This window comes from Plecotus auritus, assembly GCF_963455305.1.
Source record: "Plecotus auritus genome assembly, chromosome: 8".
In the NCBI taxonomy this organism is placed as follows: Eukaryota; Metazoa; Chordata; class Mammalia; order Chiroptera; family Vespertilionidae; genus Plecotus; species Plecotus auritus.
In genome coordinates this window covers 45,665,672-45,691,402 of record NC_137782.1, presented here as the reverse complement: position 1 = coordinate 45,691,402, position 25,731 = coordinate 45,665,672, and the positions used below count along the sequence as shown (strand labels likewise).

The 25,731-nt window shown below is 38.0% G+C and overlaps 2 long non-coding RNA genes across 2 annotated transcripts in view; one reads left to right on the top strand and one right to left on the bottom strand.

Annotated features, from left to right (window-relative positions):
• The window catches only part of LOC308257280, a 61,309-nt gene extending 45,735 nt beyond the window's left edge, over positions 1–15,574 (top strand). Inside the window, exon 4 of the long non-coding RNA XR_013961549.1 lies at positions 14,914–15,574. This is a non-coding gene — a long non-coding RNA (uncharacterized lncRNA). The remainder of the gene's footprint in view (positions 1–14,913) is intronic.
• LOC308257279 overlaps positions 1–25,731 on the bottom strand; it is a 330,605-nt gene that overhangs the window by 138,800 nt on the left and 166,074 nt on the right. The window lies entirely within an intron of this gene.

Sequence of the window (25,731 nt, the reverse complement as noted above, 5' to 3'; positions counted from 1 at the left end):
GAGTCTATTAACCCTTATTCCCTTTTACATCCTAAGATGTGCATTACCAGAAGGCTATGTGACATAGGTATATGGATTATATTCTGAATTTTTCATGTTTTATATCAATGAGGAGAAACTAAACCTATCATAAAGTGTCTTATCACTGAGGGTTGTCAACGAAATCTGGTACCAGTGCTATCTTAAGACCGAGGGGAGAATTTAGCTTCATTCTGGGAAAACTAAGAAATAAAATGGCTATGACCTATCTAGTAATGAATACACTTAGAAAAAAAAAAAAAAGCAAAGCACACTGTGTATTTTATTAATTCCTCCATCAGATATCTTTTCTCCACCAGTCTTCTAATGTATTCATCAAGTAAAATCTTTTTCTACTTATTAGGAAAACTAAATTAGAGCCACACTGGTTCCTATTGGACCATCTGTCATTGCAAAAATTTCATTTGCAAAGTGGACCATTATTTTTCAAAGCAGAACAAATTGCCCTCCCACAGAGTAACACGGAGATAAGGGTGATGATGTTTTCTGCAGACCTTTCAATTTCCTCTGTGGTATCTCTAGTTATGTAAAATACTAGGGTAGGGGGAAAAGTTTGACAACTCACTCATGTGACCCAAGTGACAAGTTGCTCTGTGGCTGGAAGTCAAATTAAGATAGCTGCTAGAGGATAAAGCAGTGACCACCCTTGGAATACCATTTCATGGGTATTTGGTGTACCAATGGTAGATCATTTTCCATTGACAGTTATCCAAGGGGACAGAGAGAGTGCATTAGTGCTCCAAAATCACCAGGGACTGTACCTGCCAAGTCCTGTGGTTCATGACCAGAAGCTGTGCCCTGCTCCTGCTGCTCATCGTGCTCCTACTTGATAAAGATGGAAAGCATTCAACTTTCCAGCATGAAAAAAGCGTATGATCAATGAGCCTTCCCCTCTCAACTGAAGGGACCATCTTTTACTTCTGCATTAGCAGATGGATCCAAATCCCATTTTAAGTAAAACCCTGTGACTGAACAGCTCTGAAGTAGCAATTCTGAGACACATGCACCTTCCTCAAACATAATACAGAAGGAAGGAAGTGATGGAGGGGACTGAAAATTTTAATGTCTTACTTTATCATGATGAGAGATATTCAAATTTTTATTCCTCTTTATTAAATAAAATGAAACAAGTGAGGAGAGAGTATTATGGTGAAAGGCAGGCATTTTAAATCCCCATTAAGCTATTGTTTCCAGCTATGAACATCATTTATCCCATCAACCCAGGTCCTTGAAAAATGAATGAGCTAGACATTTGCTGGATATGCATGGCCTCCCTGAGCTGAGGGCCCGTCATTACCTCTTCACGAAAGGTTTTTGTTTTTAATGTATTCTGATATCTAGGCCAAGATTTTTTTTCCTCTTATCTCATTGGGTTATTACATCACAATCTCCTAAACTTCCTTTTTACTTTGGTTTTATGTTTTAATTTTAAATTCACATAAAAGGCATCTAACTGGACCCAAGCAGGGTTTTCTTTTAGGAAAAGAGGTAGGAAAGATAATGGAACAGAAGGGTTAGAGCTTTGGCAACAGGATGGTTAATGTAAGGAGACCCCCAAACATGAAAGGGATGGTTTCAGCTGAAAGCAGAGGTACAAAGCACAGGAATTATCAGGGATCTTAAGCAGGTGTAGACAAGAGAGAGACTTGCATGAGTGAAAATTTAGGGCTGGAATGGAAGCCCAAGCATCATTCTGGAGAGGATGGTGCGGGCAGGACTGTTACTAGTGACCTGCAGTGATTGGTCAGCACACATCTTGAACACAAAAGATTTTATGATCTATGTGTGGCATGAAGGACATAAAAAACCATGCTAGGCAAGGATAGGAAAGTTCATACAAAGTAATGTAAACTTGTAAAAATTTTCACTGAAAAAAAGGTTAGCATTGCATTGGGTATTTTTGTCACCTCTGGCCAAACATCATGTTAATCTTACCCTTTCCAATAGTAAAAAATTTTGCAAAACTTCTTTTGTATTTATTTTTGCTCCTTTTCTTTCTTGTTTGCATTCTTAATATCTTTTTAAAAAATATTCAAGATACCAATAAATGCATGAGTAATTTTCAGTAAGATTATAATTCACATGTATTTAAAATTTTAAGTTAAAACTTGATCTAGTCAAGCAAATGTGTGCTGTCACATTGGGTCACTAAATTATTTTAAATACATACTCTGGTTTCTCTTCAGACCATATAAATCTTTCACCTTTTAAATAAATGTAATGTCCTCCAAATTTTGAGAAGAAAATTGCATATAATAGTATATATTAGTGGCTGGGTCATGGAATACTGTGCTATTAAAAGATGATTATGTAATATACAATATTCATTTTAAGGGAGAAGTGCTAGATTTAGATAAGAAAAGAATGTCTCTATGGATCATGTTTGGCTATTGGAGTCCATTTAGACATTTTACTAGCCCATAAAATAGGGCAAATGGCCGAATTTAGTCTTATAAAAATTGTTTAGGAAGATTTACTGTTCCTTAAATAAGAGATAGTTCAATTTTAGAAATATTCTTTTTATTCTTATTTTAATTCTTTATTGTTTAAATTATTACATATGTCTCCTTCCCCCCCATGACCTCTCCCCATCCATTCCCACCCCCCAGCACATGCCCTAAATATTCTTATTTTTATAACATTGAACTTTCTTGTTGATAGAGAAAAGTTACTTTATCAATTAGAGCTTGTAGTAAGCGAAGACACTATCATTCAAATCATACATTTTAAAATGTCCTTTATTTTCAAGTTGAAACACAAATGACATTGTTTGCTTAAACTGTTAGCCTCATATGTGTCTTGGACAGGGAGTTTTGGGAAACAAATCATGTTTAGTATATGTATCTAAATGAATGCTGCAGAACCAAGTCCAAGAGTGATAGGATTTTATCACAATGCCGTTTCTGCATGGCCTTATTAAGATGTTTCTCATAAATAAGATTTAGAGTTAGAAATGTCTGTGCTCACATCACATCTTCATTTTCTCTTACTGTGAGTATACTCTGGTGCTCATCACAGTCCTCTATAACTGCTGCTGATCACGGACACTTCCCCAAAGTTTAAGAAATGAATCAAGTCATAGGTTACTGCTACCACACTTCTTATACATACTAGTATGTGTTTAGTCCCACCGTAGCCTTTGATTTATTGCCTCTATAATGCAAAATATGATATAAAAGCATGTAGCTGCCCAAGACAAGGTCAATGCCTGCCCCCTTTATATGCAAGGTCATAGCTCACTAACTCCGGGAAGCATCTTTTATTCTAGATTACCCTGAGTAAACACATTCCACATTTATTATACTAGAGGTGAGAGCACAGATGTTCTTTGCAGACTGCCATTTTATAATTCAGAATCACTCCATGTAGCTCTAATTTTGTGAAGCCAGCTTAGACTTAGCAACAAAAGGAACAGAGATCTTCCATGCCAGGAGTACTGTGCAGTTGCATTATCATGCAAGCCTTTGGCCAGGTGGAATTAGCCATGCACTTTTTCTTTTGACCCTGTGTGCTTTTTCCCCTTATTCCAGTTGTGTGGAAATTCTCTAGTCAACCTCTAATCTATGTATCAAGGCCTTTTATAAACCGTCTAATGACTGATCATGGAGGAATAACATCATTGTTCCAAATATATTTGCCAACATTTCATAAAATTTCTACAGAAATTTGCCATTGAATTTGTGTATGTTTAAGTCATATTGTTCCATTATTGTTCCAATAAAATAAAATTTATTAAGCAAACATTAGTCATTCAGGACAATGTACAAACTCTGGAGGAAATGTGTTATTTAAGGAACAACCCATGCCTTTGATGAGATTCCAACCTACCTAGACAAACAGAACTAAACCATATGGACAATCATGTTTATAATGCAGTACATAGGCAAGTTCTGAACTACATAACTTTATCAGGGCTGGTCATAGGAGAAACATGAGGATAATGACAGAGGAGGTGTCAGGAAAAATGCATATAGGTGGAGAAATTATAACATGGAAATAAAACTCATGGACTTTAATCATACAGTCTGGGTTACAATCCAGACTGCAAAGTTTACAAGATGCATGACCTTGGACAAACTCATTGAAATGGCTAAATCTCAGATTTTTACCTAAAAAAAAAAAACAAAAACGCGTAAGTGAAAATACTAACTCTTACTAGGGTTTTGATAAAGTTAAACGAGATAATAGTAGTTGGCAATTATAAAATACTGTAGGCCAATCACTCTTCAAAATGTTTTACATTTATTAACTCATCAATTCCTCCCAACAATCCTATGTAATAGATACTATCATTTTCCTCTATTATAATAGAGAAAATGGAATAACAGTAAAGGTAAGTAACTAGATTAAGGTCACACCTATTAATGGGATTCTAACTCCAGAGTTCAGGCACTGGAACACTATATTCTATTGCTCAGTCCATTTGCTGATTATCACTATTGTAGCTAGAGTGAGTGAGCTATGCCCTAGACATTGAAACATTTTTAGTGTAAAGAGTCAGAAGAAATATATACACAGCAATGCCTTGACATATCTGCATATTCAGTCTATGAGATCCAGCAGTGCTTTAGGTACATAAAGTTGTAATCATCCCTAAAAATATATTTTTAAATGTTAGTCATTTTTTACAGATTTTTGCCCACAAAATAATACTGCTGAGAAGATCTAGGTGAGACTCATCACAATTTTTCCACCCACAAATAAATCAACCATGTTAGTAATTCGTTACAAAGTCTATGACAATTTAATGGCCTTGTTTCTTCCGTTTGAGTTCATAGGTGTGTGGAAGATATCTGACCAAGAAAATTATTAGTGAAGCTTAAACCTCAGCAGTTGTTACTCTCAACAAAGTAATATTTTATTGAAACATTGCAAGAGCATGAAATGAATTGCAAAGTCGTGACTGATGAATTTCAGAGTGTGCCTGTATATGAATTGAGTTTTCTCTTAGAGACACAGTAATTATTGATATTTCTCAGCACAATACATGAGGAAGCTGATGAGTTTTAATATTCTCTGCAATTTGTTACCCATATTATCCTGGACAAATTACATTTTGCTCCATTTCATAAGTAAGGTAAAAGGGGAAAATTTTCTACTGCCTTTGGGTTTGAAGTAGTTTGCTGCCTAACAGTTATTTTTATTTCAAGAGAGGGAAACAATGATTATCTCAGTCACGTACATCTATTTAAATGAGAAATATGAAGTTGTCTCAGTCTTCATATTTACTCTGGGAATTGAGTAATGCTATATTGAGGAAGCACCTATTTACATCTCATTTTCTGCATGACATCACTACTGAAGGGTCAATTTCTTTCTAACATAAATCTTAAAAGCTAAACTGCTCACAAATGTAGGTATCACACTTAAAAAGCCAGATTCCAGGCTCAATCCTAGTAAATGGCATTTTCTAGAACAGGTAAAGAATCTCTGATTTTTTGGAATGCAAGCTGAATATTACTAAAGCCTTGGAGTATCAGAAACACCATTATAATAGAATTGCTACCTCAGGAGATTTAAAATTAATACCACACAGAAGCTTCTTTAACAATGTATTATTAATAGCGTGAGAAGTTCTGCAACAAAGGGCAGCAGGGGCATAAGAGCATTCAGAGAAGGTGCACCTAACAAGGAGGACCCAGGGAGTCAGGAAGGAGAGAATGATTCTGAACTGAACACTGCAGGAATCAGGGGTGAAGAGGTGAACAAATGCAACAAACTGGTTCATTCCCTTTACCACCAGGATCAAGAGCAAATTCCCTAGACTTGTACAGTCATTCCAACTTTCATTGCAAATTTTCTGTTTCATCTCCCACTCCCTGACTGCATCATTAACTTTCTGCTCCTATCAAACTTGGATACATGGGTCTCTTAAAGTCTTGTGCTCTCTGGCTTCCTCTTTGGGGATGGTAAGCTTGTTATTATTTATTTGTTTGTTTGTTTGTTTGTTTGTTTATTCATTCATTCATTCATTCATTCATTCATTCATTCATTCTGCCTCTTTAAACGGCAATGCAGCCTTTAACACTTACTCTGTTCTTTCGACTCCTTAAAAATTCCCAAAGCTTTCTGGTTCATGTTTCCTACTTCCTTTGAATTCAAAGCATTTTTTAAAACCATACTCTGAAATTTCAGCTATAATATAGATAATTGTATGTCAAGAATTGGAGCTGGCTCTGGTGGTTTTTGCAGCCTACTGTGCAATAAAAATCACAGGGACAATAAAACAAATATTCTGAATCCAATGTAATTCTATTACCTTTTCTTAAAATATTGCACAATAACTGTGGAATTAATTGCATTTTAATGTCCTAATATATATTTTTTCATCAGTTGTACCCCTCAATTCTCCAAATAATGGACTTATGTGAAAATCATTGTTTTAGAATTTTAAGGCTTCTGGGATGTCCTCTATCTATTATTTGACAGAGGGAAAGAATAGGAACTCATCATTATTGATTGTCAATGTATCAGGAACTCTGTAAGGTATATGGAACATGTGAACTTCTCAAATACCTATATGTATTATTTCCATTTTCTGTGAAATAAAACTATTGAGGGTCACTGTAGCTGTAAAACCTACCCAAATATCGAGTTGGCATGCTGAATGTGGAATCCAACCAGCAACAAAGTCTAGACTATTTCAGCTCTAGCATCCCACCTCCTCTGTGCAAGCAATCGAATCAAGACCCATGAGGGCAAATTACTTCTCAATGTCATACAGCTATTTAGTGTCAGGACCAGCCTGATTCTCACTTCTATGTAGTGGCTACATGCCTTGCTGGACATATGACCCAAAGCAATTTTCCACACCCTAGTTTTCTCTCTTTTAAAATGGAGCTTAAAATAGCAGCTCTACCATTAGGTTTTTGTAAAAAATGAATGAGATAACATAAGGAAAGCAACAAGCCCTGTTGCTATTATTGTTGCTGTCATTATACTGAGTCGTCGAACTAATTCTTTTTTCTTTTCTTACTCTTCTATGGCATAGAAAACACCCAATACTTATTTATTTTTATGGTTTCTGGTTTTAATTTTATGGCAGTCTCTCATTTTCCAGGATATAAAAAAAAAATGATATTTGACTTCAGTTCAAGAGCTTGACAGTTTAGTCACACATAAGTGCTTAAAGAAAAAAAAAGTATAGTTAACTGTCAGGAAAACATGGGGCTTGTCACACAGCCTTGGGCAGTAGTGACAGGGGCAAAGCTGGTCATGTAACCTTCTCTCTCCCTTCCCAAACATCTAAGTGTGCTAAGACAGGGAACTTTGACATTAAGAGCATGCCAAGAAGAGATACTATTTCAAATGAAGTGAAAAAATGTGTAATATATATATATATATATATATATATATATATATATATATATATATATAAAAGGCTAAGTGAATGACCATCTGTGTGACTGACTGACTGGCTGGTGCATATGATGCGCACTGGCAATTTAAAAATAAACATTGACTTACACATGCGCAATACATATAAAGCTATAATATAGTATTATATTATATTATATATATATAATATAGTATATATAATATAGTATTATAAAATTAAAAACTGCATGTGATTGGCACCAGTTAGAGTGATGCCAATCACATGCAGGTTTTAATTTTATAATACTATATTATATATACTATTTTGACATGTGATTTTTTGCAGTAATGTAATTATCGCACAAATCTTTTTTCTAATTAATTTCCTTTCAATGTGCATGAATCTGTGCATCAGACCACTAGTATGTTAATAATTAGTTCTCATGTGTAATAGTTTCTCAAAAATTGTGAATAAGTTAAAGGAGTTTTTAACGTTCTTCTGAACCATGAATCCATGCACAACATTGTATTACATAATTAAAAATGTCTTTGATCTGAAGGTCCTAGATTTATCCTCGCAAATTAAGTGTGGAATTACTGACGTCTGGGTTTTATTCAGAAAGCAAACAAGTCAAGGCAGTCAGTGCCAACTTTAGGATGATGCTCAATATGGAGGGGACACTGGACTTTCATTCATAGCAAATACCATTATGTGTGATGTGAGAAAAAGGGGGATTGACATCATGACAGTTAAGTCTGTTCATATTAGAACAGTAAACACACTTTGACTGTTGTGAGGCTGAAGGTAGACAACCAGATGCTCAAATAGACCCCAAATACAGAAAAAGAGTACTCAGCAAAGACATCACTTCACCTAGTATTCTATCAAACAAACCTGAGTTCATGTCACTGTTTCCCCAGAAAAGCATGTAACATTCTTCAAAACAGGTCAATACTTAATAGTAGAGAGTAAACATGAATTTGTGTATCTGTGTGATGATCAACAAGGTCACCCATCACATGAAAAAATGTACTATCTTCAGTTCCTCATGACTAACTATGCCTAAGGTCAACATGTGTCACTGTGGATAAGCTGAAAGTCAGTGTGAGGTGGATGTGATTCAACTTGCTCTTCACCAAAGATTACAGGAGCTATTTAAAACTTTTCATTCTGCACATCTTTATAGATGGAGATCAAAACTGTACCACAAAGGTAACTTTAAAATGCTTGATCTTAAAAAAAAAAAACAACCCACTTTAATCCATGGATTACTGAACCTTTACATCATGGAATTGTGTAGGATAACCAGCCACAGCACTAAGATGTGAGATGTATATGGACCTTCCTGGCTCCATTACCTTCCATAACTTTGCAGCGAATACTAAAAGCATATTATATGTGAGAATAATTTAGAAATAAGGAGTGCTATAAATAATTTTGTTATATTGTTATTCTTTAAGTGGGCCATGCCCATGGCAGAGCAGGTAAGGTTTTTATTTGACCACTTAAATGGTTTTATTTAAAAAAGTAGACTATTGATGATAGCCATTCTGACAGGTGTGAGGTGACACCTCATTGTCATTTTGATTTGCATCTCTCAGATGATTAGTGACTTTGAGCATTTTTTCATATGTCTAAGTGGCCTTCTGTATGTCCACTTTCTAGAAGTCCTTTGTCCATTTTTTGACTGGATTGTTTATCTTCCTTTTGTTAAGTAATATGAGTTCCCTATACTATAAATTTTGGAGATTAAACCCTTATTGGATGTGACATTGCCAAATATGTTCTCCCATGCAGTAAGCTTTCTTGTTGTTTTGTTGACGGTTTCTTTTGCGGTTCAGAGCTTTTTATTTTGATGTAGTCCCATTTGTTTATTTTCTCCTTAGTTTCCATTGCCCTAGGAGCTTTATCAGTAAAGATATTGTTACGAGATATGTCTGATATTTTGTTGCCTATGGATTCTTCTAAGATTTTATGGTTTCCAGTCTTATGTTTAAGTCTTTTATCCATTTTGAGTTTATTTTTGTGTTTGGTGTAAGTTGGTGGTCTAGTTTCATTTTTTTGCATGTATCTGTCCAATTTTGCCAGCACCATTTATTGAAGAGATTGTCTTGACTCCATTGTATGCTCTTGCCTCCTTTGTCAAATATTAATCCAGCATAATGGCTTGGGTCAATTTCTGGGAAATCAACAAACTACAAGTTCTGGTGAGGAAGTGGAGAAAAAGGAACCCTTGTATACTGCTGGTGGTAATGCAGACTGATGCAGCCACTGTGGAAAACAGTATGGAGTTTACTCCAAAAATTAAAAATGGAGCTTCCATTTGACCCAGTAATCCCACTTCTAGAATATATCCCCAGAAATCAAAAACACCAATCAGAAAGAATATATACACTTCTATGTTCATAGCAGCACAATTCACCATAGCTAAGATTTGGAAACAGCCTAACTGCCCATCAGCAGATGAATGGATTAAAAAACTGTGGTACATCTACACAATAGAATACTAGGCTGTTGTGAAAAAGAAAAGAACTCTTACCTTTTGCAACAACATGGATGGACCTGGAGAGCATATGCTAAGTGAAATAAGCCAGAGAAAGATAAATATCACATGATCTCACTCATTTGTGGAATATAATGAACAACCTAAACTGATGAACAAAAATAGATACAGAGACATAGACGCATCGAACAGACCAACAAACCTCAGAGGGAAAGCAGGGGAGGGTGGGGGTTAGGGTAAGAGATTAACCAAAGGTCTTGTATGCATGCATATAAGCATAACCAAAGGACACATACAGTAGGGGAGTGAGGGCATGTGCTGGGTGGTGGGAGTGAGTGGGGAAAGGTCAATGGGGGGAAAAGGAGACACCTGTAATACATTCAACAATAAAGAATTTAAATTTTAAAAAAGAAGTAGACTATTAAGTGATGTAAATAAATTAAATTTGGAAAGGCCAGCTTTTTATTTTGGATTAATGGATAAAAAACTATGAATAGTGAAAGAAAATACCATTATTACATCACCAGTTTTGCATATAGTTTATTTATTACAGTAATTTATATAATGTGTAGCACTGAATATATAGTGTCCCCTAGGAAGAATAAATAAGCCTAAAGAACAGGTCCATGCAGCCAGTGAAGGGACTTGGAGATGCCAGGGTTTGAACTTAGGGCCTCATTCATGCAAAACATAAGCTCTACCCCTAAACTACAACACTAGCCACAAGAGTAGCTTTCTATGTTGATAAATCAACACAACCATTCCTGTTAATAAGATGAGCTAGACCAGTGGTCGGAAAACTGCGGCTCACAAGCCACATGTGGCTCGCGAGCCGCAGTTTGCCGCTCTGTTGACTAATGAGTTTACCGACCACTGTCATATACTACCCTTTACCTCTTTGCACACAATATGCCACAATTGCTTAATCCTCACAGCTTCCAACTACACGGTAACATTTAGTCTAGTCCAGAGGTCGGCAAACTCAGTCAATAGAGTGGCAAACCGCGGCTCGCGAGCCGCGGTTTGCCAGCCACTGAGCTAGACAATCTCTCTCTAGGGAATGAAAGAGCATTGGATTTCGATAGTTTCTATTGCCAGTCACAGAGAATTCTTAACATTTCCCATGACTTATCCATTTTGTCCTATTACTTAGTGGTTCAACATCATGCTAGTTTCCGTATTTACGGAGACAAAGAAACACATCTTCCTTCAAAATGTATCTTATTCATATGCTCTCCTACTCATCAGTCCAAGAAAATACCTTAATTATATTCCTCAATTTCCCTGTTACATCAGTAGGGTGGAAATAAATAAATAAATAAATAAATAAATAAATAAATAAATAAATCTTTATCAACTGCTCTCTTAGGTTCTTCAGCTGGGGTCCTGAAAATTAAACTGACATTCAATTACAATCCTTACCACTTTTGAAGGAAATTTCTCTTTGTTTCCTTCCAAAATACTTTTCGGGCTACAGAGAGTTTCATTTAAAAATCTTTGTCACATGAAACAATTTTTTTTTAAATATATTTTATTGATTTTTTACAGAGAGGAAGGGAGATGTATAGAGAGTTAGAAACATCGATGAGAGAGAAACATTGATCAGCTGCCTCCTGCACATTCCCTACCGGGTATGTGCCCGCAACCAAGGTACATGCCCTTGACCGGAATCTAACCTGGGACCCTTGAGTCCGCAGGCCGACACTCTATCCACTGAGCCAAACCGGTTAGGGCCACATGAAACAATTTATCTTAAGGTTATGGTGATCACTAGTATGGATTAGATTCAATATTTTATTTTTATTTTTTTATAATTTTTTTTAATTTTTTTTAATTTTTATTTTTTACATATGTGTCCTTATTCCCCCATTGCCCCCCACCCCCCACTTATGCCCCACCCCCTTGTTGTCTGTGTCCATTGGTTAGGCTCATATGCATGCACACAAGTCCCTTGGTTGATCTCTCCACCTTACCCCCCCTCCCCTACCTTCCCTGAGGTATGACGTGCTGATCAACATTTCTCAGTCTCTGGATCTGTTCTTGTTCATCAGTCTATGCCAGCCGTGGGCAAACTACAGCCCGCGGGCTGGATCTGGCCCATTGGGCTGTTCTATCCGGCCAGCGGAGCTGAAAGAGCAGAGGGTTCTCTTGCTCTCCCCTCCGCTCCTTCACCAGCAGCAGTGTTAACATGGAAACGTTGGGAAACACGGCCGCAGGTCCTTCTTCTGAGTGGGCAGATTTATATCTGCCCATTCAGTAGAAGGAACAACCTCTCAATCTTCCAGAGGCTCCTTGTAATGCCCGCGGACGCGTCCCCTGACATCACCCTGGGAATGCATAGACACGTTATCGTGGTGATGTAGGGAGACACGCCCCTGGAGAGCACAGTATCAGAGCATTACCTAAAAAGGAGACCAACAACACTGTTCCCACTGAAGTTGATGTTTTAAAGACCAAAAACCTTTCAACCCAGTCTACATTGCCATCTACATCTACGTCCCGGGCATAATTTGGAAGTTGCACTAAAGAAAATGTTTAATTTACTGTTTACACATTTTGTTCTTTTCTATTTGTTTTAGTTTTAAATTATTTTATTATATTTAAGTTTAATTTGAAAGGCTTTTGTACCTTTCCTTTGTTAGGCAATTTTATTTTGCCTTTGCCATCTTCAATATAAGGTATGTTATTGTGCTATGATTCCTCCATTTTTTGAAGTTTCAAATTATAATAATTAGTGTTTACATTCTTCTTGTTAAAATGTTTGAAATGAATAAAACTATTGAAATAAAAAAAAGACCGTAACCTTTTATGTAATGATGTTTACTTTGAATTTATATTAGTTCACACAAACACTCCATCCATGCTTTTGTTCTGGCCCTCCGGTCCAGTTTAAGAACCCATTGTGGCCCTCGAGTCAAAAAGTTTGCCCACCCCTGGTCTATGCCATTCATTATATTCCACAAATGAGTGAGATCATGTGATATTTATCTTTCACTACCTGGCTTATTTCACCTAACATAATACTCTCCGTCTCCATCCATGTTGTTGCAAATGGTAGGAACTCCTTCTTTTTACCACAGCATAGTATTCCATTGTGTAGATATACCACAGTTTTTTAATCCACTGATCTGCTGATGGGCATTTAGGCTGTTTCCAAATCTTAGCTATGGTGAATTGTGCTGCTATGAACATAGGGGTGCATATATCCTTTCTGATTGGTGTTTCTAGTTTCTTGGGATATATTCCTGGAAGTGGGATCACTGGGTCAAATGGGAGTTCCATTTTTAGTTTTTTGAGGAAACTCCATACTGTTCTCCACAGTGGCTGCACCAGTCTGCATTCCCACCAGCAGTGCAAAAGAGTTCCTTTTTCTCTGCACCCTCACCAACACTTGTCGTTTGTTGATTTGTTGATGATAGCCATTCTGACAGGTGTAAGATGGTACCGCATTGTTGTTTTGATTTGCATCTCTCTGATGATTAGTGTCTTTAAGCAGGAACTAAAGTAAGTAATTAGTGTTTTTGCCTCCCTGACAAAGTTTATATAAAGTTACAAAAAGAAATTGACAGCCAGTTTGAAATTGAATTGCCATGGCCTAGAGCAAAGAATATCCTTACATGATATTATTCTACAATGTCATTATAATTTTAGATATTTTACAACAGCATATTGCACAATTATCCCAAACAAACTTACAAACTAATTCTTTGAATGTTTGGCAGCAATTTTTAAAAAAAGGACATGAAAGGATTTAATCCCTTTCAGAAGGAACTACGGCACTGGGAAGACACCTGAGCATTCTATATTGGCCCCTCTTGCCTTTTGTGCCATGAGGGACCCTCCTCTCACAATCCAATTGCCCTCAGCTGTTGCCTGAGCTTTCTGTTCATGCTGAGGTTGAAGCCTTGTGGTGGCTGGTACCATGGATCTGTCTCTCGCCCAATCCTGTGAGCTGGGCCCTCCCTGGAGAAGAAACCTGAGTTCCCAGAGATATGTGATCAGTGCTGGGGCCCCGCCAGCAGGCCAGGGGATCCCAAGGCAGGTGCTGGGCATGGAGGCCACGGGGGCATAGGCTACCAAGGAGACAGAAGTGAACCTCACATCACCATGCTGGGCCCTGGAGGATGACTGGTTAGCCAGGGACGGGTAAGATTCCTCAGGGAAGGGACAACCTAAGACAGGCACAGTCGCAGAGGGGCCATCAGGAGAGAACTTGGGGGTCAACAGAGGTGGGGCACAGACCCTCACCACCCCAACCTTGCAGGGTCCTGAACCCTCACCCCGTTTGAGGGAGGTCTCCTGCCCCCATGGCTGCTTTGCTTCCCACGCCCAGCTCAGATCGGGACACAGGTGACAGACAGAGACTTGGCCCAGCTCAGATTGGGACCCAGGTAACAGACAGAGACTTGGCCCACAGCAGCTGCCCTATATCTAAATCCAGCCTAGCACCAGGAATGCTCAGAGCCTACTCAAGAATGCAAATAATCCTTTCCACTAATATTTACAGGGTAAACTAAGATTGTTGGTAGAGTATTAAATTGGACAGTAAAATAATAATCAAGTTTTCAGATTAATTTAAATAGGCTAATTGAAATAAGTGAATATTCAAGAAAATTTAATTGTACTGGACAAAAAGCTGTTCCTAAAGTAGTAACTAAAATTTCTATTGGTAGTTCATCTCATGGTAAAATTCCTGAACATGCAATGAACCTAAAGCAGTCATATTTTTGTGCAAAAAATTAAAATTTAAAGTTATCAAGACTGCATTATAAAACTTACAAAAGCCTCCATTAGTCAAAAAAAGGGGGGATAGTAGGGTAATATCATGTAAGGAAAAATATCCCATAAGTAAATTACATCTAGAAAATTTTTACTTTACAAAATTAATTTTCATTTGTAATGCTAACAGCAAGACACACATGAAAAACACACATGGTGTCTAAATAAGACAAAGGAAAATCGTTCAGGCAAAAATAAAAAGGATCCCAAATCAATTATATAGAAAAGATTCCTTTATTAACTTTTGTTCGAGAATATGCTTGTATATTTTCAGAAAACAACACCAAGACCATGTGGATTCCTGCAACAGAGAGGAATTGACAGGTCTGCTCCAACCACGAAGACAAGAGGATAAACAGTCCAGAGATGGAAGACGCTGACGACGCCTTGCCATGCTAGCTGTCAGCAGCTGTGCGACGCAGCTGGTTGCCTAAGACCAAACCAGAGAGGGTCGGACCTGCATTGCCACCATGTGCCCACCATCAAGATATCATTGCTGATATGTACAAATAAGGAACTATTTGACATTGAAACAGGGACTCAGAACTGTTGGACATTGAAATTGGGACTCAAACATTTTTTGTTATTATATGTTTATTTCTAGTCTGCATAGGCAAGATTTTTTAAAGGAAAGAAATGGGGAAAAAATAGATACAGAGGCAAAGATGCATTGAACAGACTGTCAAACTACAGCAGGAAGGCAGGGCAGGTTGGGGGGAGCTGTAAGAGATCAACCGAAGGACTTGTACATAGGCATATAAGCATAACCAATGGATACAAGACACTGGCGGGGGGGGGGGGGGGGGGGGCGGGGCAGGTAAAGGCATGTACTGGGGGGTAGGGGAGGCTGGGGGGAGGTCAATGGGGAAAAAAAAAAGGAGACATATGTACTACTATTTGTAATACTTCAAACAATAAAAAAATGCATAAAAGGGAAAAAGAAAAAGAGAAAAATAAATAAAATAAAAATTAAACTGAAAACGGACAGATGAACAAGAGGAAGACAGAATTTATTATCACGTGCAGTGCCAATATGTATAGGAGAAACCCACTTATGAGTAACTCAAAGGGGTGGTTAAAACTTGGGACTTTTATGGCAGCTTAACAAGAACAATGAATTTGTAGATAAGTGACAAGAAAAGGGATGTAGGCTTTAGGGGTGGTAAACTGTGAAAAGATACATATGTGGAAGAAACTAATAGAAGATGAGGAGGCCCTAGCAAGGTTTGTTGTAGACTTCTGAGTGCCTTGCAGTCTCAAGTGAGAAGGTTGGTGTCCCCTCCCTGGCACAGTGGGGTGGTGACAACCTTCACAAGGGGATTTATAGTCTGCTTCCAGGCAGATGTGCGATGGCAGAAAGTTTATCTTGGGTCTGTGTTTTTTTGTTGTTGTTGTTTCCAATTGCCTCAGCTCCAAGGCATCTTTGTGCCAGACTGGCATATTGAGAGTGGCATATTCTGAACCCCTTTAATTCCATCCTGTGGTGAGAGAGCATAGAGGGGCTTGTTATTGAGAAAAAAAAAAGAAAAAGAAAAAGAGCTTACTTGTTCCAATAACAATACTTCCCTCAGACAGGGACATGACAATTCATTTATTGACAGATCTAACAGTCTACCCAAGTTACATTGCATACAGTGGCCAGAGAATCACCATCGCTCTGAGGATTCTGTTTAGAGTCACACGTCCAAAACATGGAGCATGGCCAGCACTTGATTTTTATTGGCTATGATGATAAAGGTGAAAGAGCTATTGGATAACTAACATTTTCACAATGAAAGGACAAAAAATACTACAAGTAAATGAAAAAGGTATTTTTTATTTTATCTACTTTATTACCATAACCCATAAAGCTAAGTGCAGCACATCCCTTGATGTGATATTAGCATAGGACCCTCTAAATATTTTATGAGCTCCTTGGAGCCTTACAGAAAATCTCATTTCCGGGTTCTCACTAATAGCATATTCTGGCTCTGGCACTGTTTCTCTTCCCTAAGAAGATGCAAACTTTAAAGCACATCTTTGCTCTACCTTAGCAATATTTGGACATTCTTAGCCAAGATAAGATAAGATACTAGGAATAACATCATCGTTTATGAACCAACCCACTGACATAGGAAACACTTTTATCAATGAAACTAATAGGGGCATGGTCCACAATGATGTAGAGTTACCAAAAAAAGAAAGAAAGCACCTCTTCTCCTTTTAGCTCTAGTTCCAATATCATGACAGCTTTAGAAAACCCTTACCCTAACATTATGTTCTATACGATACCAGATATTTAATTTCATATATATGTGTGACTGTATATGTGTACTGATATTCGTTTTGAAAAATTTGAAAGTACAGAATAATTTAAATTTTGATAAAAATAAGCTCAAATCATAGCTAATTCTCTTGAGCAAGTCGTGACTCAACTTTCTTTTCTGAAGAGGACATCAAATAAACAGAGCACTTGAGACTGCCTCAGAGAGAAGGAGCTATTTTATTAATTCTCTTACTCTTTCAAAAAAACACAATGGAGCTACATTTTCTTCTATCACTAAAAATATATTGAAATTGTTCTTTCTCTTAGAAGCTGACAGTACAATAGAAAGAAAAACACAGAAGCGCAAGTGCATGTGCTGCAGTTCACTTGAATACTGGTTAGCATGGACACGCAGGAAAGACACATAAGAATAAGGGTGGTGGGAGGTCAGGGATAAATATCCAAAAAGGAAACATTTGAGCTAGGTTTTGAGGTTATTTTTCAGTGAAAGGAGCTCTCTGGGGAAGGTTGGCCTATGGTAAACAGAACAAGTGGATGGAACATTGGGGAACTTCAAAAATGCAGGCCACAAAATGTGAATGATTTTATTTTTTGGGAAAGGGATAACAAGTTAATTAAAGATTTTGAAGTAGAAGGATATGATTGAATATGCATTTAGAAGTAAATTTTTAAGACAATATTGTTCTAGCAGACATAATTAGTTGTTAAAATGAGGTCATATTGGAGCAGGCTGGATTCTCATTCTACTGTGACAGGTGTCCATACACAAAAAGGGGAAATTTGGACATAGATACATAGGAGAACTCAATGTAAACATGAAGGTAGAGATTGGGGTGACATATCTACAAGCCAAGGAATGCCAAAGATGGGCAGCAAACCTCCAGAAGCCAGGAGAGAATCCTGGCAGATTCTTACAAACCCAGAAGGAATCAACCTTGTCGACACTTGATTTTGGACTTCTGGCCTCCAGAACCCTAAGACAAACTTTTGTTACTCAAGCCAACTTGCTTGTGGCACTTTGCTTTCGCAGCACGAGCAAACGCATCCACCCTCCTACGCCATGACTCAGCCATCCTCCCCCAGTGCTTTCTTGTGGTTCATAGGTCCATTTTCAGAATCCATTAGACTGTTTCCTTTCACAGCCTCCCCAGGGCTGTGTTAATGGGGAGTCACCAGAGTTGTGTTTTCTTCTCATCTCAGCAGAAACTGACAATTTACATTTTCAGCAAGTAACATCTAAATACACACTGAGAGACTAAATACACATTGGTTTCCTAGCTCTCAGTGTTACCACAGCTCTTTTTTAGGAGTGGTTTCATTCATTATTGATGATGTTTTCCTCTTACACCCTTTTGTTTTGTTAATAATTCATCCCCATATTAGAAATGGTTATATCTGCTACAATTTGATCTCCCATAGTTTTTGTTTGTCAATTATGTAAAGCCAGCTAATTCTAGTGTCAGTCAAAGTGAGGGGATCCACTATAGTCAACATCACTGTCTATTTTGCCGTATCTCCTATTGTAATATGTGATTATATAAGAACATCTGTACATAGGACAACTAAAATCTTTGCTCCCCAGATATTTCTAGTCTTAAAAAAGGAAATTGGCAAAAGCAGTTAATATAACAAGAAATCAAAACATTCAAATGTGGCAAAGAATATTTTTGTATAGACAGATTGAATGGTATAAAATAATTTGAGCTTATTTTATTTTATGAATGGAAAATTTTATGACTATTAATAGACAAAAGAACCTAAATAATTATTCCCAGACAGTTTATTTTAGTGGTAGCTATTACATCATTGCAAATTACTTAAGTTTACTTTAGTTGGAATTAAACACATTCAAAACCAAATTAATTTTCCTTTGCTTATATATGTAGAGATCTTTTATAACTATAATTTTATTTATAATATGCATGCTATGATATTTTATGATTTTTAAGTTATTAGGTGTTCTAAATAACTATTTGTCTCTAGTCATCACTTGTGGCTAATTTTTTTCAAAAGTTTATAAACTTTTATCCATAGCTTATCACTTCTTCAAATTCCATATTAAGCACCAATCTATAATAATAAAGCATAATATGCTACTTAGACTGGACAGTTGAACAACCTCTGGACGTAATTCCGGATGTCCTTCTGGACAAAGCCGCGGTGGTGGGGGCTGAGGCAGAGGCAGTTAGGGGCAATCAGGCAGGCAGGTGAGCAGTTAGGTGTGATCCGGCAGGCAGACAAGTAGTTAGGGGTGATGAGGCAGGCAGACAGAGTGGTTAGGGGCAATCAGGCAGGCAGGCGGGGAGCAGTTAGGAACCAGTGGTCCCAGACTGCGAGAGAGTGCAGGCCAGACTGAGGGACCCCTCCCCCACCATGCACAAATTTTGTGCTCTGGGCCTCTAGTTCCTTCATAAGTACTTCTCAAACAACACTAACAGACCTTAAAAATACTAATGGTATCTCTTTAGGTAATTCAAAAATTACTTCCTTACACATTTTATATTTAATCTGTTTTCTTTTAAAATATTATTATATTGTTTGAGTGCAAGATCATTGAATACAGAGATCAGGACCTCCATTTTGTTTCTGGTTTACAAAGCCCTGAATATGGGTAAGCTCATAGTAGAATATACATTAAATTTCTAGTTAATTTACCATGTCAATCTTGTTTTACATATATTTTTAAAGGTGCTACTTCACAAAATGGAGTTACTTTAAAAGAGTTATTTTATTTTTAGAAATGTAAAATCCCAAAGGAAACTTAAAATTCCATTTCAAATTTCATGCTCAGTTGCAGAGTATTCAAAAAGTTGATGAACATAAAATATTTTACCATAGCATCAAGATTACAGAGATGTTTTTGTATCATTTTCATATATTTAGATTTCTTAGAATACAATTCTGAAAATGTACATGGACATTAAAATTGACATCCATTACTCCATCAAGAAACATTTATTGGAGATATACAGCAGAGGCCAGAATGTTATAAATCATTTCAGTATTTTCCACAATAGTGTTCTTGACATGATGTGTTTTCTCATCAGAATGAATGGCATGCTTTCTCTGTAATTAGATAGCCCTGATACCTGTGACCAGCATCATGCCTTTATTGAGGTATGAATGGTGTTTTGTTTTGTGTGGATTTTTTTGAGAACACCATTTTTCTCTCTTACTCTGAAATGATGTCTCAGAGTATGATTGATAGGATGGCAGGAATGATCAAATGGTGACATTCTTTAGTGTCAAATTGAAATAGAAATTCTCTAAGATCACAGATAATGTGTAGAACTGTTTTTTTATACAACTATAATAATTTTCTGCTTATATAAGTATATAAAGACAAAAATGAGTTGGAGATGAAAAGTTGTTATTAGCATCACATGATTCATACATATCATCAAAATGTCACTTAACAAAATAAATGCACAGGTACATCAGGTGGGAGAGATTGACACATACCAATTACCAACAGCAACTGCAGAAGTAGGGGAAAAGCAGCGTCTTCGCAAGAAGCTATTATTATCCCTAAAAAGGCATTTTTTACTTCAGAGTGACTACAATAGGGTTGATTGTGTTAATTTTATCACCTAACATAGTTGATGATGGGTGTACAGTGTTGTCAAAACATCAGCAAGCATAATAGTTCAACATTTGTGACTGTTGACATCATGCAAAACAGCGATGCAAAAATGGGGCCAAAAAAACAGGCTGCGACACTCGGCTTCCTTCAGACAAGATGACAGCAGATTGTGTATATTTCATATTTTATCAAACAAATTAACAAAATGTGGCTTCACACCTAATAATACATTTCTGACAAATTGCTGTCATCCCAACATCTAATGTTAGTGAATTTAGTTAAATTCAAGTTGCCTGAGAATTCAGTATATATATATATATATATATATATATATATATATATATATATATATATATATATATATCTCCTATATCCTAAAAGCCCAGCAACCAATACAGAGGAATGACCAGAACAAAAAGGGACCAGAACGACCATGACTCCTCCCCCTGTCCGGCCGCCCCCCAGAGAACAGTTAGGGGCAATCAGGCAGGCAGGCCAGCAGTTAGGGGCTATCAGAGAGGCAGGCAGAGGCAGTTAGGAGCAATCAGGAAGGCAGAGTGCTTAGGGGAGATCAGGCAGGCAGAGACAGTTAGGGGCGATAAGGCAGGCAGGCAGAGGGGTTAGGGGTGATCAGGCAAGCAGAGGTGGTTAGGGGTGATCAGGCAGGCAGGTGAGTGGTTAGGGTCAATTAGGTAGGCAGGCAGAATGCTTAGGGGCAATCAGGCAGGCAGAGGTGGTTAGGGGAGATCAGGCAGTCAGGTGAGTAGTTAGGGGTGATCAGTACTTAGAAGACTCCTTCTCACTCTCTGTATGGAATGTCAGACCTTAATTGGGCTTTATCTTGAAGAACATGTTTGAAAAGAACTTCAAAGTGAGACACTAAAGGAAGTGCAACAGATGTTTACGTATTCTAACCTTCAAGCCTTGTTTTGGATAAAGAAATGGTGCCACCCAGCCAGCATGGCTCAGTGATTGAACTTTGACCCATGAACCAGGAGGTCATGGTTCAATTCCCATCAGGGCACAGGCCTTGGTTGCAGGCTCCATCTCCAGTGTGGGGCATGCAGGAGGCAGCCCAGTGTGGGGCGTGCTGGAGGCAGCCGATCAATGATCCTCTCTTATTATTGACTAGAGGCCGGGTGCACAAAATTTGTGCATGGGGGGGAGGGTCCCCTCAGCCCAGCCTGCACCCACTCCAATCCAGGACCCCTTGGGGGATGTCCAACTGCTGGTTTAGGGCCAATCCCGGGGATCGGGCCTAAACCGGCAGCCAGACATCCCTCTCACAATCCTGGAATGCTGGCTCCTAACTGCTCACCTGCCTACCTGCCTGATCACCCCTAACTGCCCCCCCCTACCAGCCTGATCACTCCTAACCACCCCTGCCTGCTGGCCTGATCACCCCTCACTGCCTCCCCTGCTGGCCTGGTCACCCCTAACTGCCTCTGCCTGCCGGCCTGATCACCCCCAACTGCCCCTCTGCTGGCCTGGTTGCCCCCAACTACCCCCCCCCCCCACCAGCCTGGTTGCCCCACGTAGCCTACTGGTCAGTTGTTTGGTTGCCCCTCACTAACCCCCCTGCCAGCCTGGTTGCCCCATGCAGCTTGTTCAGTCATCCATCCAGTTGCAATGGTCTCTTAGACTTTTATATATAGATAGATGGTTGCCCCATGCAGCCTGTTCAGTAATCTGTTCAGTTGTGATGGTCGCTTAGGCTTTTATATAGATAGATGTTTCTCTCTCTCTCTCCATTCCTCTCTGAAGTCAATAAAAAGAAAAAGAAAAAAAAAAAACCCACATGGTGTCTTAGAGTACCATGAATGAAAATGAAGTTGTATAATTAGAATAATATGACAAAATCAACTAAGCTAAAACAATTTTATTTCTCTCCTCTTTCTCTAGTTTATTTTGATAAGAACTTTAAAAAGGTAAGCATTGTTTTTCATATCCAATAACAAACATTCCTGCTCATAATTGCATATTTGCTGGAGTGGTTCTGAGGGTAAAACACAAACTATATAGGGTGTCCCAAAAATGTATACACTTTGAATGATTATAAAGTCAGTGTTTGTTAATACACAGTTCATTTTCAAAATTTAAAATCATCTACAGAAATGAGTGTAAATACATTTTTGGGGGGATACCCTATATTTACATGATTCAATGAACATTATACTCTACTAGAATACTATAAATTATCCTTTTGCATATTACAAAGAAAAGAGAAGATTTTTGAGCTTCATGCTGTAACTATGGAAACAATATAGTCTTAAAAACAATAGCTAACATTATCAGAATTTGAAGTGAACCTATTTTTATTTTTTTTTATCCTCACTGAGGATATTTTTTCCACTGATTTTTTTTGTTTGTTTGTTTAGAGACAGTGAAAGGAGGGAGGAGGTGACAAGGTGGAGAATGAGAGAGAAAGACATCCATATGAGAGAAACTCTGACTGGTTGCCTCATACACGTGCTCTGACTGGGGCCAGGGATAGAACCTGCAACCGAAGTACCTTGGTCGGGAATTGAACCCATGACTTTTCAGTCTGGTCTGTGGACCAACACACTAACCACTGGGCAAAACTGGCCAGGACTAAAGTAAATCTGTCTTATACTAAATCTTTAAATATAATACCCAATTTATAACTCTGCACATTTGTCAAAATGCTAGTATACAAATATTGATAACTAAATCTAATCATCTCTTTGGTTATGAAATTATATCACATGGCACATGAGACATGTGATATCAATTTCAGGTGTACAGCATAGTGGTTAGACAACCATATATTTTACAAAGTGTTTCCCTTGATATTTCCAGTACCCACCTGCTACTATACATAGTGATTGCAACATTATTGACTATATTAGAGGCCCAATGCATGAAGATTCGTGCAAGAATGGGCCTTCCTTCCCCTGGCTGCTGGCACCACCTTCACTCTGGCCAGAGCTGCCTTTCCGCCTTCCCACACTGCCTGGAGCAGCTGGGGTGGTGCGGAATGCCTGCATCGTCACCATGGTGATGATAGAGGGTGCCGCCCCGCCCCCGGCCACTTGGCATTGCATATGCAAATTAACCCTCCATCTTTGTTGGGTTAATTTGCATACTCACTCCTGATTGGCTAGTGGGCATCGCAAAGGTACGGTCAATTAGCATGTTACTCTTTGATTAGGTAGATTCCTATGATGTACTTTATATCCCTGTGACTATTTCATAAATACCAATCAGTATTTCTTAACCTCTTCACCTTTTTCACCTGTCTCCCAACCCTGCCCCTCCTCTGGCAACCCCAAGTCCTCTCACTGTGTCTATTTCAATTTTGTTTATTTTGTTCTTTAGATTCTACATGTAAGTGAAATCATATGGTATTTGTCTTTTTCTGACTTACTTCACTTAGCAAAATATCCTATAGGTCCATCCATGTTTTTGGAAATGGTAAGCCTTCGTAATTTTTTATGGCTGAGTAATATTCCATTGTGTAAATGTACTGAAACTTTTTTTATCTACTCATCTATTGATGGGCACTTGGGTTGCTTCCACATCTTGGCCATCTTAAATAACACCACAATGAACATACAGGTGCATGTGTTCTTTTCAAATTAGTGTTTTGGGTATCTTCAGATCAATCCCCAGAAGTGGAATCACTGGGTCATAAGGCAGTTCCATTTTTTATTTTTTGAGGAAACTCCATATTGCTTTTTATAGTGGCTGCACCAATCCGCATTTCTACCAACAGTGCACTAGGGTTCCCTTTTCTCGGCATCCTCACCAGCACTTGTTTGTTGATTTCTTGAGTATAGCTATTCTGACAGGTGTGGGGTGATATCTCATTGTGGTTTTAATGAGCATCTCTCTTATAATTAGTGATATTCAGCAACTTTTCATATGTCTATTAGCCATCTGTTTGTCCTCTTTGGAGAAATGTCTGTTCAGGTCATCTGCCCATTTTTTTAATTGGCTTGTTTGTGATTTTTTTTGGTGTTGAGTAGTGTAAGTTGTTTATAAATTTTGATATTAACCCCTTGTCAGCAGTATCATTGGCAAGTTCTGACGACTACTGCCTCTTCCCACTGTACTTCTCACAGGTGCCTGCCCTGATCCCCAACAAACCAACAAACTGCTTGCACTCCTAACTGATCTCTGCATCTGCTCCTGGAGAACATAAAGCAAAACCTCACATAGCATTGGGAAGATAATAAGAATTTAATGGCATTTGTGGCTGGAATAAATCAGAACCACTAAAACCACAGTAAAAAAAAAAAAAAAAAAAAGGCAAAGAATGAAAAGAAAATTCACAGATAAAAAAACGTGATCAGGAATCAAAATAACTTTAAAAAAACCCCATATAGCAAAATTGCAAAGAAATTCACTGTTGTTTTCTTGGTGTGGAGGAGGGAGCTAAACTCTTACACATTTAACTGTTATTTCAAAAAATACAGTTGTTCTTGTCAAACCACACAGCCTGATTTCACCAAGACCTGATGGCAGGCTCAAGATAAGATGTGATTGCAGGCTCAGATATGGGGCTAATGAAAATCTCATCTGTCTCTTTTGGTGTCTTTGTGTCTTTCTCAGTGGGTGGGTGTCACGGTCCTCCCTCCCTCTGTCTCTCTGTGTCTCTGTGCCTGCCTCTCATTCAAATTTTTTTAGGCACTATGTATTTAGCCCTGGTTTAAAAACAAAACAATGCAGAGACAAAAAACTTTGATGAACTGAAAAGAAAAAAATATTTAACTGTACATTTCTTTTAATATTTACCACTAAGCCTTGAAATTCATTTAAACAACATCCTTAATTTTTAAAAATATATTTTTATTAGTTTCAGAGAGGAAGGGAGAGGGAGAGAGAGATAGAAACATCAATGAAGAGAGGGAATAATTGATCGGCTGCCTTCTCCATCACCCACACTGAGGATAGAGCCTGCAACCCAGGCATGTGCCCTGACTGAGTATTGAACCCTGACCTCCTGGTTCATAGGTCGACGCTCAACCATTGAGCCATGCTGGCTGGGCAACATCCTTAATTTTTCAGAGTCCCATGTAGCCAAGTTTTCTTGAAGAAAATGTGCCCATAGTGCTTCCCCCAAGTGGGGAGCGCCCGCTTCATTTTCCCCCAATTTCATTAACTTCATGAGTCTTTCTGAGAATCTTAGTAGACTTACTAGTTAAGAAATCTGATTTTAAAATAAGAAGGCTTTAATTTAGAACACTCAGATATATTATTTAAATAGTCATAAGACGCTC